We start from the raw sequence: 13,804 nt of genomic DNA, 5'->3' as shown, positions 1-13,804 counted from the left end.
GGGGGGGGAGGAAATCTGTAAAGAACACAGGGCTCTGAGGATAATGATCCCCTCCGGCCATTTTATCCCCCTTTTGGAAACTTGTGGTAAGACATACATAACACGTACCATTTCACACACTGCGCGTACAAGTCATTGGCGCTAGGTGTATTCACCGTGTTGTGCAGCCATCACCACTGCGCATTTCTAGAATGTTTTCCTCTTCCCGGACAGAAACTCCGTCCCCATTAAACACCGACTCCCTCTCCCCTCCCCCAGCCCCCGGTGGCCTCTCTCCTACTTCCTGTCTCAATGGACCTGACTCCTCTAGGGACCTCATACAAGGGGAATCAGACAGGATTTGGCTTCTTCCAACCAGCGTCGAGTCCTCAAGCTTCATCCAGGTGGCAGGTGGCAGAATGCCCTTGCCTTTTAAGGCTGAATCAGACTCATTAGATGGACCACATTTACCCATCCATTCATCCACTGATGGGCACGTAGGCTGCCACCACCTTTTGGCTGTTGTGAATAACGCTGCTGTGGTCACACATATGCACACCCAGTCATTTTGGCAATAGAAAGTACCAGAACACAGTCAGGGAGGCGCCCTGCCCCTACAGAGCCTCGGGTCCTTAGGGCTCTGTCTGCAGGCAGAGCCCCAGGAAGAAGCAGGCTTCAAGGAGTTTTGCATCGAGAGACGGAGAACCACATGGATTTAGGAATTTGCTCACAGATTTCAAAAGTCTTAAAAAGATTACTACTTTCTGTTGTTAGGAATTTATGCAGGGAGGATCAGGTTAGACCCGGAGAGGGGGCTTGGGGCTTTTATCACAAGCAGGGGGGCTAGGAACACTGCTTAATGGACAAAATAAAACATTTTTCCTTGCAAACCAAGCTGGGGTGTGAGTTAACTTTGTTCCCCATTGTAGCTGTAACTGTATGGTTTCGAATTTTGATAATTCACCTCTGTGAATGGCAGAAGAGAAAGGCGTCAGCTAAAACTGATGAGCCTGAGGGAGAGGGGGAGGGGAAATCCATGTGGCCAGTTGACAGAGACGCGGGGACCCTCACCCTCTCCTCTCCACCCCGGGGTGCGCCCCACAGGGGTGCCCACGGCTCTGCCATCTGCTCTGAACTTCCTGAGTCAAGGCCACCTCCCTAGGGGCCCAGCTTCCTGGACCCCCACCTCCCAGCACCCCTCTCTCACCTCGGAGGCCCGCAGGCCCCCGCCCACTGCCCGAAGGCAGGAGGCCTCCCACCCCCTCTTCCCACCTGGATGCACTTTGTCAACTGAAAAGAAAGGTTTCTCCCAAAAACTACAAATCGGCAACACATTTTTGCAAGGGGATGAAACACTTCCACGAGTGAGGACCCACACGCGCACTTCTGCTGGGGCTGGCGGTGCGGCCCCCGTGCCTCGTGAGAGACCCCTCTACTCCCTGCGCCATCTCCACCGGAGCCACCGCCCCCTTCCTCCGTGTCCTCCCCCAGGGAGGGGACACCCTGTCCCCCAACTCGGCAGAGCCATCCAGGGCTGGGATTCGGAAAGCAAACCTCAGATGAAAGTTCCTGTAATGGACCGTCTCATGCTCCACAGACGCGGGAAAAGGGAAATCAAACCAGAGAGTGACCAAAGGAGCCAAATTGTTGTATCTCAGACACAGAGGGAAGAAGCCTCTAATGGGCTCCGGCAAACTCTCCCGGCCTTCAGCACTTCTGAGCGGACAGCGCCTTTCATCTGTCTCCGCGCTCACTGTGTGCCTAATGGGCCCCTGCGGTCCCCTNTCCCCTTCTGTCCCCCTCCTGTCCCCTCCCGTCCCCTCCCGTCCCCTTCTGTCCCCTCCTGTCCCCTCCCGTCCCCTTCTGTCCCCCTCCTGTCCCCTCCCGTCCCCTCCCGTCCCCTTCTGTCCCCTCCTGTCCCCTCCCGTCCCCTTCTGTCCCCCTCCTGTCCCCCTCCTGTCCCCCTCCCGTCCCCTCCTGTCCCCCTCCTGTCCCCCTCCTGTCCCCCTCCTGTCCCCTTCCTGTCCCCTCCTGTCCCCTCCTGTCCCCCTCCTGTCCCCCTCNTTCCCTCCTGTCTCTATCTGTGCCCCTCCCGTCCCATACTATCCCCGCTTCTGTCCCCCACCCCCAGGGGCCTCCTTAGAGGTAACAAGTCTCATCATGTGCTCATTATTCCTTCTGCTTTTAAGAACTTTCCTTTCAGGACATTTTATTCTTGGTGATAATACATCTTTATTTTTCTACACTGTTTCTGGGAAAGGGAACATTTTCAGATCATTTAGAAATATCTTCTTGATTTTCAGAAGGAGGAAGTAAATGCTGTTTTCTCCCTTGTCACAGAGACGAGATTCCACACAAGACTAAACCATCTCAAGGCGACTTTGTGACTGTCTTAGTCATAAAAGCTAATCCCTGTTCTTGATCAGAACTGAAATCGCAGAATGAGGGTAAAAATCCCCGGGCACACGAGTCTTCCCCTGCCCTCAGGAGCACCCGCCCCAGAGCCCGGGCTCACCGAGCCTGTCAGGGCGTCAGGCACCCTCGGGAAGCAAAGCCCCTCCAAGCGCTTCTGGACACGCAAGCACCATGCAGACCCACGTCCCCTGTGGCTGCACTGTGTTTGGGGGCCCCGCGGGCTGCACCCCATGGTCCCCCAGCCTTGTCTCTGTGCCCGTCTCCACACCCTCCACAGGGGCCTGACACCTGGCAGCTGCGCTGCGTGGTCATGTGACACTGCTGTCCCTCCTGGAAACAGCGTGCCCACGTGGTCTGGTTGGAACGCTGGACTTGGACGACCTCTAGGACTTCTGAACCTCAGCAGTTCTCCTTCCGTTGCCATTGGACGCAGTGGTGACATCAAATACCTGGTCGTGTGACGTGGTGTCCCCTCCCAGCTGGACCGCAAGCACCCAGAGGGCAGGCTGCCCCTCACGAGTGCCGATGTCCCTGCGGTTACCAACGTGAAGCTGACCTGGGCCCACGGACCCGGTGGCCACAGCTTCAGAAGCACGGGCGGGTCTCTAACTTACGCGTCAGGTGTGAGTGTTGCCTACAGAGCCACCAAGACTGGGACAGGGGCGCGGGGCAGCCACAGTGACGAGACCCAGTGGAGTCCCTTAATGGCACTGATGAGTGTGACAGCCAAGCCTGTCAGCTGTCACCCCACAGCAGATGCCGAGCCTGAAAAGGTCACATTCTGTGCCGGCTGTGGTGTCCCAGGCGTTCACAGGAGTCCAGCAGCACCAGCCCCGTGGGCTGTGGGGTCAGTGGGGTCAGGAGCAAGTCTGGACCTCCCTGCCATGCCTAGACCCACACCAGCCCTCTGACCTGCTCAGGGCTGAGGGGACAGGTCACTCCTGCCCTGTCCCATGTGGCTCCATGGCATCAGCCTTGTGCCTGTGTACTGGGGGTCTGGGAATGACAGGAGGGTTCACCTGTGACAGTCCAGGTACACTCGCCATCTCAGGAGCTTGGGTGGTGATTCCTAAGTGGATGCAGCACAGGATGACCATAGGGAGAGACCCAGGGGAAAAGCCATGGGTGTTTCTGCAGAGTTACATGTAGGGCATCTCGTCTCCCAGGTCACATGGCAAAGAACGATTCCTTCCCTGAATCAGCAAACAAAAACAAAAGCAAGCAACAACCTAAAACAGAATAAAACCAAATGCCAACCAGGGAGAATTTTCAGCAAGGGGAGGGGGCACTTGTCAATGTGTAAAACCATAAACCCTCACGCCTTCAAACAACAACCAGAGAGAAAAGTTTATGGGAAAAGACCCCATTATAATGGCCACAAATGAAGTGAAGGAATCAGGCATTCACAAAGCAAGGAGTGGAATAAAAACCATGTGAGAAAACGTGGAAATCCACATGGAAGTTCCCGCTGAGACCTGGCTTGGGAGGATCCATGTCGCAAAGTTGTCGGCTGTGCCCAGGGGTAATCTGCACGTGTGGAAAATCCCAATAAAATGTCAAAAAGTTTCTCCTAGAAGCAGATAAGCAATGTTGAAAATTCATACAAATAAATAAGCAATGAGAGCCGCTGTAAAATCTGTAGGAGAGGAACAACAAAGAGAAATTTGGACAATACACAGAAGTTTTTTTAATGTTTATTGTTTATTTTGAGAGAGAGAGAGACAGAGCTTGAGCCAGGGAGGGGTAGCAAGAGAGGGAGAGAGAGAATCCCAAGTGGGGTTTGTACTGAAAGTGCAGAGCCCGATGTGGGGGCTTGAGCCCACCAACTGCAAGATCATGACCTACGCAGAAATCAAGAGTGAGATGCTTGACCAAGCTTAACCGACTGAGCCACCCAGCCCCCCCCCCAAAAAACGAGGGTTTTTTTTTATTAAAAAAGATATTTGGCATGTTAATATCGGAAATTTTCCTATACTATTTTTGTTTTCATTACTGAGAATTTTTAAAAAAAACTGGAAGGGGAAAAAAAACCTCAAACACCAAAATATAATTGTATTTTCTTTTTTTTAATGTTTATTTATTTTTGAGAGAGAATGAGCAGGGGAGGGGCAGATAGAGAGGGAGACACAGAACCTGAAGCAGTCGCCAGGCTCAAACTGTCAGCACAGAGCTTGAGGTAGGGCTCGAACCCATGGACCATGAGATCTTGACCTGAGCCGAAGTCAGATGCTCAGCCGACTGAGCCACCCAGGCGCCCCTATCATTGTATCTTCTAAATGCACATAGACTAATAGGTGGCTGGGAGGGATGGGGCAGAGGCTAGGAAGGTGTTTTTGATCAACCTGAAAACAGAATGCTGGTCTTAGGACCCAGCCCTGCTACCTAGGAGCTGAGCCCAGCAAGAAAGTATGCTGCCTGTGTGAGACGTTCTGTTTCCAGAACAAAGGAAAAGGTATCCCCGGAAACAATTTGGTTTCAGGTGGGTGTCTGGACCAAATGTTTGGAGAGGGGTGGGAAGTGAGTACAGGGAGCACACGGGAGAGCCTCGAATGCCTTGCCAAAACGCCTGAACCCGATTCCTTAGACAGGGAAGGCTTGTCGAGGTTTCTTAGCAGGAAGAGTTGTGGTCAGATCAAAACACAGAGGGGCCTGGACAGGGAGGGGCCGGCAAGGCCGGGGGCCATGTGCTGGAATGAGGCTCAGACGCCCCGACACTTGGCCCACTGGGAAGCGGGGGGTGTCTCTCCATGCTCTTGCACCTGGGCCGAGACCCCGTGCACACAGCAGAAGGTCCAGGCGTCTCCTCCTCCCGCGAACTCTGCTGCCCCGGCATCAGGAAGCCCACGCAGCCGTGTGGAGGGGCCGAAGGGCCCCGGCTCCAGGCCCCAGCCGTCGACAGGTCCCCGGGTGACACCACGTCAGGCAGAACGGAGTCGTCCCTGCCAAGCCTGCCCGTGCTGCAAAACTGACCCACTAAGTGTTTTAAGACACAATGTCTGGGGACAGTTAGCTACGTGGCAATGAATACCTGGACCCGGGGAGGAGGACCCGGGGAGGAGGTCTCGGCTGGACTCTGGAGAGAGACATTTGGTGGGACTTCGCTGGGACCAGTGCAGTGGCCAGGAAGAGCTGTTCCCGGAGTCGTTTCCTGCCGGAATCACAGCAACCCCCTCTGCCCTCACCCCCCACGGTCTGCAGTCGCCCAGGCAATCCAGGCGGGCTGGGGGGACCAGCTGCCATGCAGGGGGCTGCCATCCGGGCAGCTCGCAGGACAGCTGTGCTCCCAGGAAAAAGATGGCCCTCGTGCTGGTAATTGGCAATGTCCTTCCTTTGGGAAGTCAGCCTGACTCTTCAAATATAATAACAGGGCTCGAGAATTTAATTTTTTCCCCCATGGTCACGATCTGTTCCGTTCTCCATGCACCACAGGGGAAGAGAGCTCTTACCACAAAGGACTTGTCAGCCTGATGTCCCCTTAATTACTGTTCATGCCACCTTCCTACCCAATGTCTGTCTTTTGTTTAAAAAACAGAGAACCCACATGGGCCTTTTCCTTTTCTTCATAGTAGAACTTGGCTCCCAAGAAAAACTTTCAGTGGAAACAAGGGAGACAGGAGTCTTGAGCAGCTTGTCTCCGTCACCAAGAATCTCTGTTCTGGAGGACTTAACCCAGCCGCGACCGCTGCCGGGAATACAAGACGCCGGGGTCAGGGGCGCCTGGGTGGCTTAGTCGGTTAAGCGTCCGACTTTCGCTCAGGTCATGATCTTGCGGTTCGTGGGTTCGGGCCCCGCGTTGGGCTCTGTGCTGACTGCCAGCTCAGAGCCTGGAGCCTGTTTCAGTCTGTGACTCCCTCTCTCTCTGACCCTCCCCTGCTCACGCTGTCTCTCTCTCTCCTAGAAATAAATTTAAAAAAATAAAAATAAAAAATAAAATCAAGATGCCTGCGTCAATGTGAATTTCAGATAACAGGAAATAACGATTTAGTAGAAGGGACGTATTTAAGCTCAAAATGTATTCGCTGTTCATCTAAAATTCAAATGCATCTGTGGGTCCTATATTCGTATTTCCGAGTCAGCAGGTATCAACCTCAAAAGCAGGCGGGACGCAGAGAAAGGCGGGCTTGGTGTAGACGGAGGCACCCAGGGGGTGAGGGAAGCGCAAGGGGGACCCTACGTGGAGCATGACCTCAGACAGACTCCTGGCCAGCTGAACCAGATTCTCAAAGACGGAGAGGAGGCAGCTGGCAAGAGGCGATGGCCGCAGGTGACCGGTGGTCCTCACTTGCAGGGACTTCCCAGAAGCCCCTCAGTCTTAGGCAACCTGGGCTCCTTGCTCCCTCTCAGCAGGAATTGCAAAATCATGGAGGTGGGTTTCTCCCATAAATGGCTTGACTCTGTCCACTCTTCCCTACCCTGTCCGCCCCCACCCTGCAGGACTGGCGTGAAGGCAAGCAGGGTGAGGCACTGGCCTTGGGTACAAAATGGCGTGGGCACCAAAACTCAATGGTCAAGATACACGTTTCAATGCGATACTTAAAGGACATGTAAAAATATCCATGATGAACAGAATACCAAAAATTTATTTTTTTTAATGTTTTATTTATTTTTGAGAGACAGAGAAAGACAGAGCATGAGTAGAAGGGCACAGAGAGAGGGAGACACAGAATCCCAAGCAGCTCCCGGCTCTGAGCTGTCAGCACAGAGCCCGACGCGGAGCTTGAACTCACAAACTGTGAGATCGTGACCTGAGCCGAAGTCAGACGCTTAATCAGCTGAGCCACCCAGGCAGCCCTGTATACGAGTTTTTGTCTGAATACCTGTTTTCAATTCTTTTGGGTACAGCCCTAGGAACTGATTGTTGGTCATATAGTAATTCGATATGGAAGTTTTTCAAGGACCTTATTTGAATTTTTGGTATTTTGGGGGTGCCTGGGTGGCTCAGTCAGTGAAGTGTCCGACTTTGGCTCAGGTCATGACCTCACAGTTTGTGGGTTCAAGCCCCGCTTCGGGCTCTGTGCTGACAGCTAGCTCAGAGTCTGGAGCCTGTTTCGGATTCGGTGTCTCCCTCTCTCTCTGCCCCTCCCCCGCTTGGGCTCTGTCTCTCTCCCAAAAATAATTAAACATTAAAAAAAAAATTTTTTTAACTCATACACAAATATACAAATGCTCACGGTGGCATTATCTGCTATCGCCAAAAGGTGGACACAAGCCAGTGTCTCGACCGAGGAGTGGATAAAAACGTGATCTATCCTTGAAATGAAAAAGACTCAGCCATTAAAGCCATGAGGCACTAACACGCTGCAATCTTAAAAACATTCTGCTCAGTGAAGGCAGACTAACACGTGAGGCCACTCATCATGAGTCTTTTGTGTGAAATGTCCAGACCAGGCCGAAGGGACAGATGTCCCCTCAACACCTTGACCTTGGACTGCCAGCCTCAGGACTGAGGAAGAGTTCCACTCTGTCGTGTGAGCCACAAGCTCGGGGTCCGGCAGCCATGGGAAACTAACACAAGTCCCCCTTGTGGGATCGGCAAACATTCTTCAAGTGCGGTAGCACCCAGCCAGGGTTTGGGGCAGAGGGTCCTCCGTTTCTAACACAAGCTGAAAGTGCACACCTTGTGTACCCTGCCCCCCGCCTGGGTCTCCATCACCTGCTTATGGAAGAAGTTCGTTGGAGGAAGTCCAGCTCCGCCCAGGACTCTGGAAACACAGGGAACATCCAGGACCCTGGGGAGGTCATCAGGGTGGGAGCACCCACACAGCAGGTCCGCGCCCGACCGCAGGAAGAAGGGGGCGGTCCTCAATCAGAAAGGCATGTGAGATGGCGTAAAACCGGAGTGGCAAGTTGCAAAAAAATAAACATTGCAAAATTCCAGTTCACTTTCTTTTTCCATTTTTTGTTTATTTTTGTAAGTTTATTTATTTTGAGAGAGCATGTGTGCATGCAAGTGGGGGAGGGGCAGAGAGAGAGAATCCCAAGCAGGCTCCACGCTGATGGCACAGAGCCTGACATGGGGCTCAATCCCATGAACCGTGAGATCATGACCTGAGCTGAAGTCAGACACTTAACCCACTGAGCCCCCCAGGCGCCCTGCGTCCTTTTCTCTAATCGCACATACAACCCGAGTGGAAACAGACCCACCTGGAATATCACACATGACGAATTGCAATCTCCTTCTAGAAGGGTGGATGGCAGGACTTACGTCTCTTATTTTAAAAACTTCTTTTTTTAAAAAATATTTTAATTTATTTCTAGGAGAGAGAGAGAGAGACAGCGTGAGCAGGGGAGGGTCAGAGAGAGAGGGAGTCACAGACTGAAACAGGCTCCAGGCTCCGAGCTGGCAGTCAGCACAGAGCCCGACGCGGGGCTCGAACCCACGAACCGCGAGATCATGACCTAAGCGAAAGTTGGACGCTTAACCGACTAAGCCACCCAGGCGCCCCTTAAAAACTTCTTTAAAAGCATATTATGATTATGGGTGACTTTTCCATTTTATGCTTTTCTGCCTGTTGCAAATACAGCGTCTTCGACAACAAGCATTTAAAATAAAGTAACTCCACCTCGAAGCTACAAAGGAAAACATGCTCTGCGTTCAAAAGAGCCAGGGCCCCATCCAGCCTTTGCAGGAGCCGCAGACCTGCCCAGCCTCGATCTAGACCCTTCTGGATCATCGGTCAGTACCATTCGGAGTCCAGTGCTGGCTGACCTGTCCCCCCACGTCCCCACAGCCTTGTTCACAGTTCACAGTGACCCTGTGAAGCCGGAAGTTCACAGGTGAGGGAACGGAGGCACAGGGGAGGTTGATGACAGATTCGGGCCACACGGGGCTTGAACGCTGAGATGGGCTTTAGGCCACCGGCTCCTTTCCCTACCCTGACGGGTGACTGCAAGTGTCTCTAGCACCCCACCCCCAAACCACTCAGGCCAGTGAACCTTCCCAAGGCAGGGGCAGCTGACACCTCCCGGCAGGGACTTTCCCTTGGGGAGCAGATCCCCAACCCCTGAATGAGCTGATGAAGCCAGTGAGGATGATGGCTCTTCCCTGCCCTCCCAGTGATGTACATCGAAAGTGACTCTCAGTGCCCAGTGCCTTTTAAGGGACCGATTCAATTCCTGTCCACCCACAAGCTGGCTACCGGCTGGACACTGTCACCCCCTGACAGGCTCAGGGCAGCAGCAGGCTCACACCGGTGCCCACGGGTCAGCAAATCACCCGGTTCTGGGTTTACAGAGATGCGAAGCAACACGGGGCAGGTTCTGGCAGAGTGGGGGTGGGGCGGGGAGGAAAGAAACTCTAGCGGGTCCATTGTCATAAAGTTTAAAACAGGTGAAGTGAGGGGCGCCTGGGGGGCTCAGTCGGTTGGACGTCCGACTTAGACTCAGGTCATGATCTCACAGCTTATGAGTTCGAGCCCCACGTCAGGTTCTGTGCTGACATTCGGAGCCTGGAGCTGCGTCGGATTCTGTGTCCCTCTCTCTGCCCCTCCCCTGCTCATGCTCTCTTGCTCTCTCTCTCAAAAATAAATAAACATTAAAAAAAAATTAAAACAGGCAGAGTAAGTCTCTGCTGTAGGAAGTCTAGCAGAGGGTCCTCTGGGGGTAGGGGGGTGGGGAGGTGACAGTAACAGGAGGGGCTGGGGGCCCGGAAACGGATTTGTCCCACCTCACCTCAAGGCTGCTAATGCTGTGTGTTTGGTCAAACAGTCGGCTCAACACTCATTTGTGCACCTTTTTGCATGTGGATTATTCTTCAACGAAAGGTTTTTAAAAACACTTATCATTCTGAAGCCCCTTAAAGTACTTTGGGTCCCTGAGGGGCAGGTGGGAGCACCCTGAGTCTGCTTTTCTGCATAGCTCAGGCCCCCAGGAGGAAGTGCGCCCTCGCTTCTGACACGGCCCCTCCTGGTTGGCCCCCAGCTGCCTGCCCTGTCCCTCAGCACCCACATCCCGCTAGCCAGATGGGCTCCCACATGGCCCTGGGGTGCTGCCCGTGGGCCCACGGGCCAGGAAACAGGTGCCGCTGCCCAGGGCCTGCAGCTGAGTCACCAGCTTCCAGCCCCCCAAGCGCAGACAGTCAGCTCTCCCCTTCCTCTGGGGTGGTGAGTCATCCCAGGGCGCAGATGGGTCCCCGGAGCCGAGCTGCGCCCCAGGGTACCAGGAGCTCCTCAGGGTGGGCTCCTCATGGCGCGTGAGGCGGCAGGGACGTGGAAGGGCCCATGCGAGTGCCCCGGCTCAAGAGGCAGAGGGAGGAGCCTGGAACCCAGCTCAGGCAGCAGTGGGCTGCGGGCGGGGGTGCAGGAGGGAACATGCTCAGGGTGCCGGCTGATGCTCTAAAGGGTGCAGTCTGCACTCTCCCAGCGACCCAGGCTTGGCTCCACACTGTCCCCCCGGGGAGGTGACGGCGCCCAGAGCCTGCGGAGCGGGCACAGAGGGCAGGGGTGCCATTCCTGGGCCAGGACGGCTGCAAACACCCGGCACCCGACAGAGCCACCCACCGAACCCCCCAGAAATGCATCCCCGGTTCAACTTGCCCAGAGAGAGCCCGGAAGTGCCTGCGGCCTCCCCAGCACCACACCGCACAGGAAAGGTGATGTGGAAAGTTCTGGACAGACTGTGCTCTTAGCCTATTTCAAAGTTTACAGAGGTGCACAATCGTGGAAGCCACTGGCTTGGGCCCGCCCGAGGCTGATCGCCTGCCCCAGAGCCCAGCCTTCCTCTCTGCGGCCACAGAGCCCTGCTTTCAGTGGGCCACCAGCACCGGCCATGACAGGAGACCCCTGTCACCGCCTCCACCACAGCTGGGCGCGAGCAGCCAGCAGGAGGTTCACAGAGGCCAATCTTCCCGCGCATCGTGATCTTTTAACAAAGTCTGTTGAAAAACCATACGGTCAAAAACCCGTTCACTCTCGCCAGATTCTTTCCAAGCTACTATTTTGAAGGAGCATCCCAGGATTTTTCGTGCCAGCTGTGCTGACTCCGGTGGGGTTGGGTAGGGAAATCTGGAGACTGGGAAGGAGGGTCAAGGACACAGACACTTGCAGGTCAAAGAAAAGCCCGTGTTGGATCATCGAGCCACTCGGTCGTGTTTTCAGTGGTAGTGAGATGGTGGTGGGTTCCGCTGTCGCCCTCTCTTCCAGCTACCTGAGCGGGAGGTGGTTCAGCCCTTGGTTCGTCTGTATTCACTCATTCATTCGTCAAACATCTGTTGACTGCTTTGGGTAAGACTGAATTAGTTGGGAGTCATTCCAGCTGCGTAGACCAGAGAACCCCTAGTGACGACTGGCTTACAGAAGAGAGAAGTTCATGTCTCCCTGTTGTGAAACAGGCCCGGAGGGTGCTGGCCCCGGGCACCCACGCTCCTCCAGTGTCGCCGTCATCCAGAGTCATCACCTCACGGCCCAGAATGGCTGCTCCACCCCAGCCCCCACGTCCACATTCCAGGCAGCAGGAAGGAGCAAGGGAAGGGGACCTGAATGCGGACCCACCCAGGGGACCCCCTCCACCTGGGCGCCAGCTGGCCAGTCCCGTTCACCTGTCCCGTCAGGCGCCCCGAACCCACAGCTCTCCTTCCCACGATAACTGGGCGATGGTCTGGAGGACTGTTTGGTGCACGGGTCTCGCTGGGCTGCGGTCTCCGTGAGGGCAGGGGGGGCCCCGGGGCAGCGACATCCCTTCCTGGGGGCTCTTCCTGCTTCTCAGACTGGGTTGGTTTCTGTGGCTGGTGGTGAACGGGGCTTCTAAGGGAAGACGGGCCAGCTCCCGGCGCACGGTGAAATCACGCTTTCTGCTTGATTTCCATTACTCTAATGGTGACCCATTTTGTCTGCCACACACTGGGCTGTCTTCAAGATGACAAGTTGACAATGACTCCCATCGGGTCATTGCTGAGCACACAGAGCCCATTATAATACTGGCTGTGGGATCCAGGACAGCTCGCGGCGGGGGGTGGGGGGGGAGCAGGCGTCTGTCATCCCAGGGGCGTCGTCTCTTTGCTGAATGCCTCCGCGGGCCCGCGCCACGCCACCGCCCTGCTCTGTCTGCTGCTTTCCCCCGCCCACCGAAGTCTCCCCGGCCAGGGTCACCGGCCACCTTCCAGGACGTGGGCAGAACCCCCTCGCCCGGGATAAGGGAGGACGCGGGGCAACCCCCAGGTGGTGTCATGGCGAAAGCCCTCACGAACTTCAAGGAGGCACATTTGCTTCGAGCTCGTGTATCTAAATTACCCAGCGTTCGTTAAATGGAGTCACAGTACATGTGAAGCCTGCTCATGTTTGCTTATGATTTTTCTGAGATGCCTGGAAAAAGTGGCCACAGGACAGATACTTGGACGTTCTTGTTCCCAATCAGTTATGGGGTCCACGTGCCCCCCGCCCCAGGTTGGGGCCCAGCCTCCCCGCCAGGCGGCTGCACCTGCGCCCTTGGTCCCTGGGCTCCGCCCCCAGGAAGGTGTGGGCGCTACCACACGGATACTAGGATAATCCGTCTGATGGCCCCGCCTAAGCGCCTCCCTTCCCAAGGGTGAGAACACTGTCCCCCTCAGGGCCACCTTCTCCCCACTTTGCGACCTAGGTGCTGGCTCCCTGGTCAGGGCGCTCGGCCCCAAACTGCCTGTGGCCAGGTTTTCTTTAGGATCTGGGTGGACATAAGAGAGTCACGTACCATGGAGAGGGCGCCTCTTTACCTATTCACCTTGCAGCCACGATGCTGACTTAACGGCAAAAAGTCTCTTTATTTATTTTTTTATTTTTTTAATGTTTTTTATTTACTTCTAGGAGAGAGAGAGAGACAGCGTGAGCAGGGGAGGGTCAGAGAGAGAGGAAGTCACAGACTGAAACAGGCTCCAGGCTCTGAGCTGGCAGTCAGCACAGAGCCCGATGCGGGGCCCGAACCCACGAACCGCGAGATCATGACCTAAGCGAAAGTCGGACGCTTAACCGACTAAGCCACCCAGGCGCCCCACAAAATGTCTCTTTAATAAAGACGCTCTTACCAGCAAAACTACCGTAAAGTTTCTGTTAAAGTAGAGAGGGGAGGGGTGCTCGGGTGGCTCAGTCAGCTAAGCATCTGACTCGATCTCAGCTCAAGTCTTGATCTCGGGGTTGTGAGTTCAGGCCCCACGTCGTGAGTTCGAGCCCCGAGTCGTGAGTTCAAGCTCCTTGCTGGGCTCTGCACTGGGCGTGGAGCCTACTTCAAAAATACATAAATAAAAGTGAGGTCCCAAAGGGAACAAAATGAGTACAGCCACCCAAACGAGAGCGGTGGGGGCCGAACCAAATGGTCCTCATTTTCCAGCCCGTGTCGGGATGGCCTTGGGGTCTTTCTTAATTAGTCCCAAGGACGCTGACTTACAGCTTCTGCTTCTTTAGCCACAGAGGCTCCTTGACAAAGTGAGCTGAGTTCAGAAGGG

Source organism: Crocuta crocuta, unplaced genomic scaffold, assembly GCF_008692635.1.
Source record: "Crocuta crocuta isolate KB4526 unplaced genomic scaffold, BGI_CrCroc_1.0 scaffold636, whole genome shotgun sequence".
In the NCBI taxonomy this organism is placed as follows: domain Eukaryota; kingdom Metazoa; phylum Chordata; class Mammalia; order Carnivora; family Hyaenidae; genus Crocuta; species Crocuta crocuta.
This window is presented reverse-complemented; position numbering follows the sequence as displayed.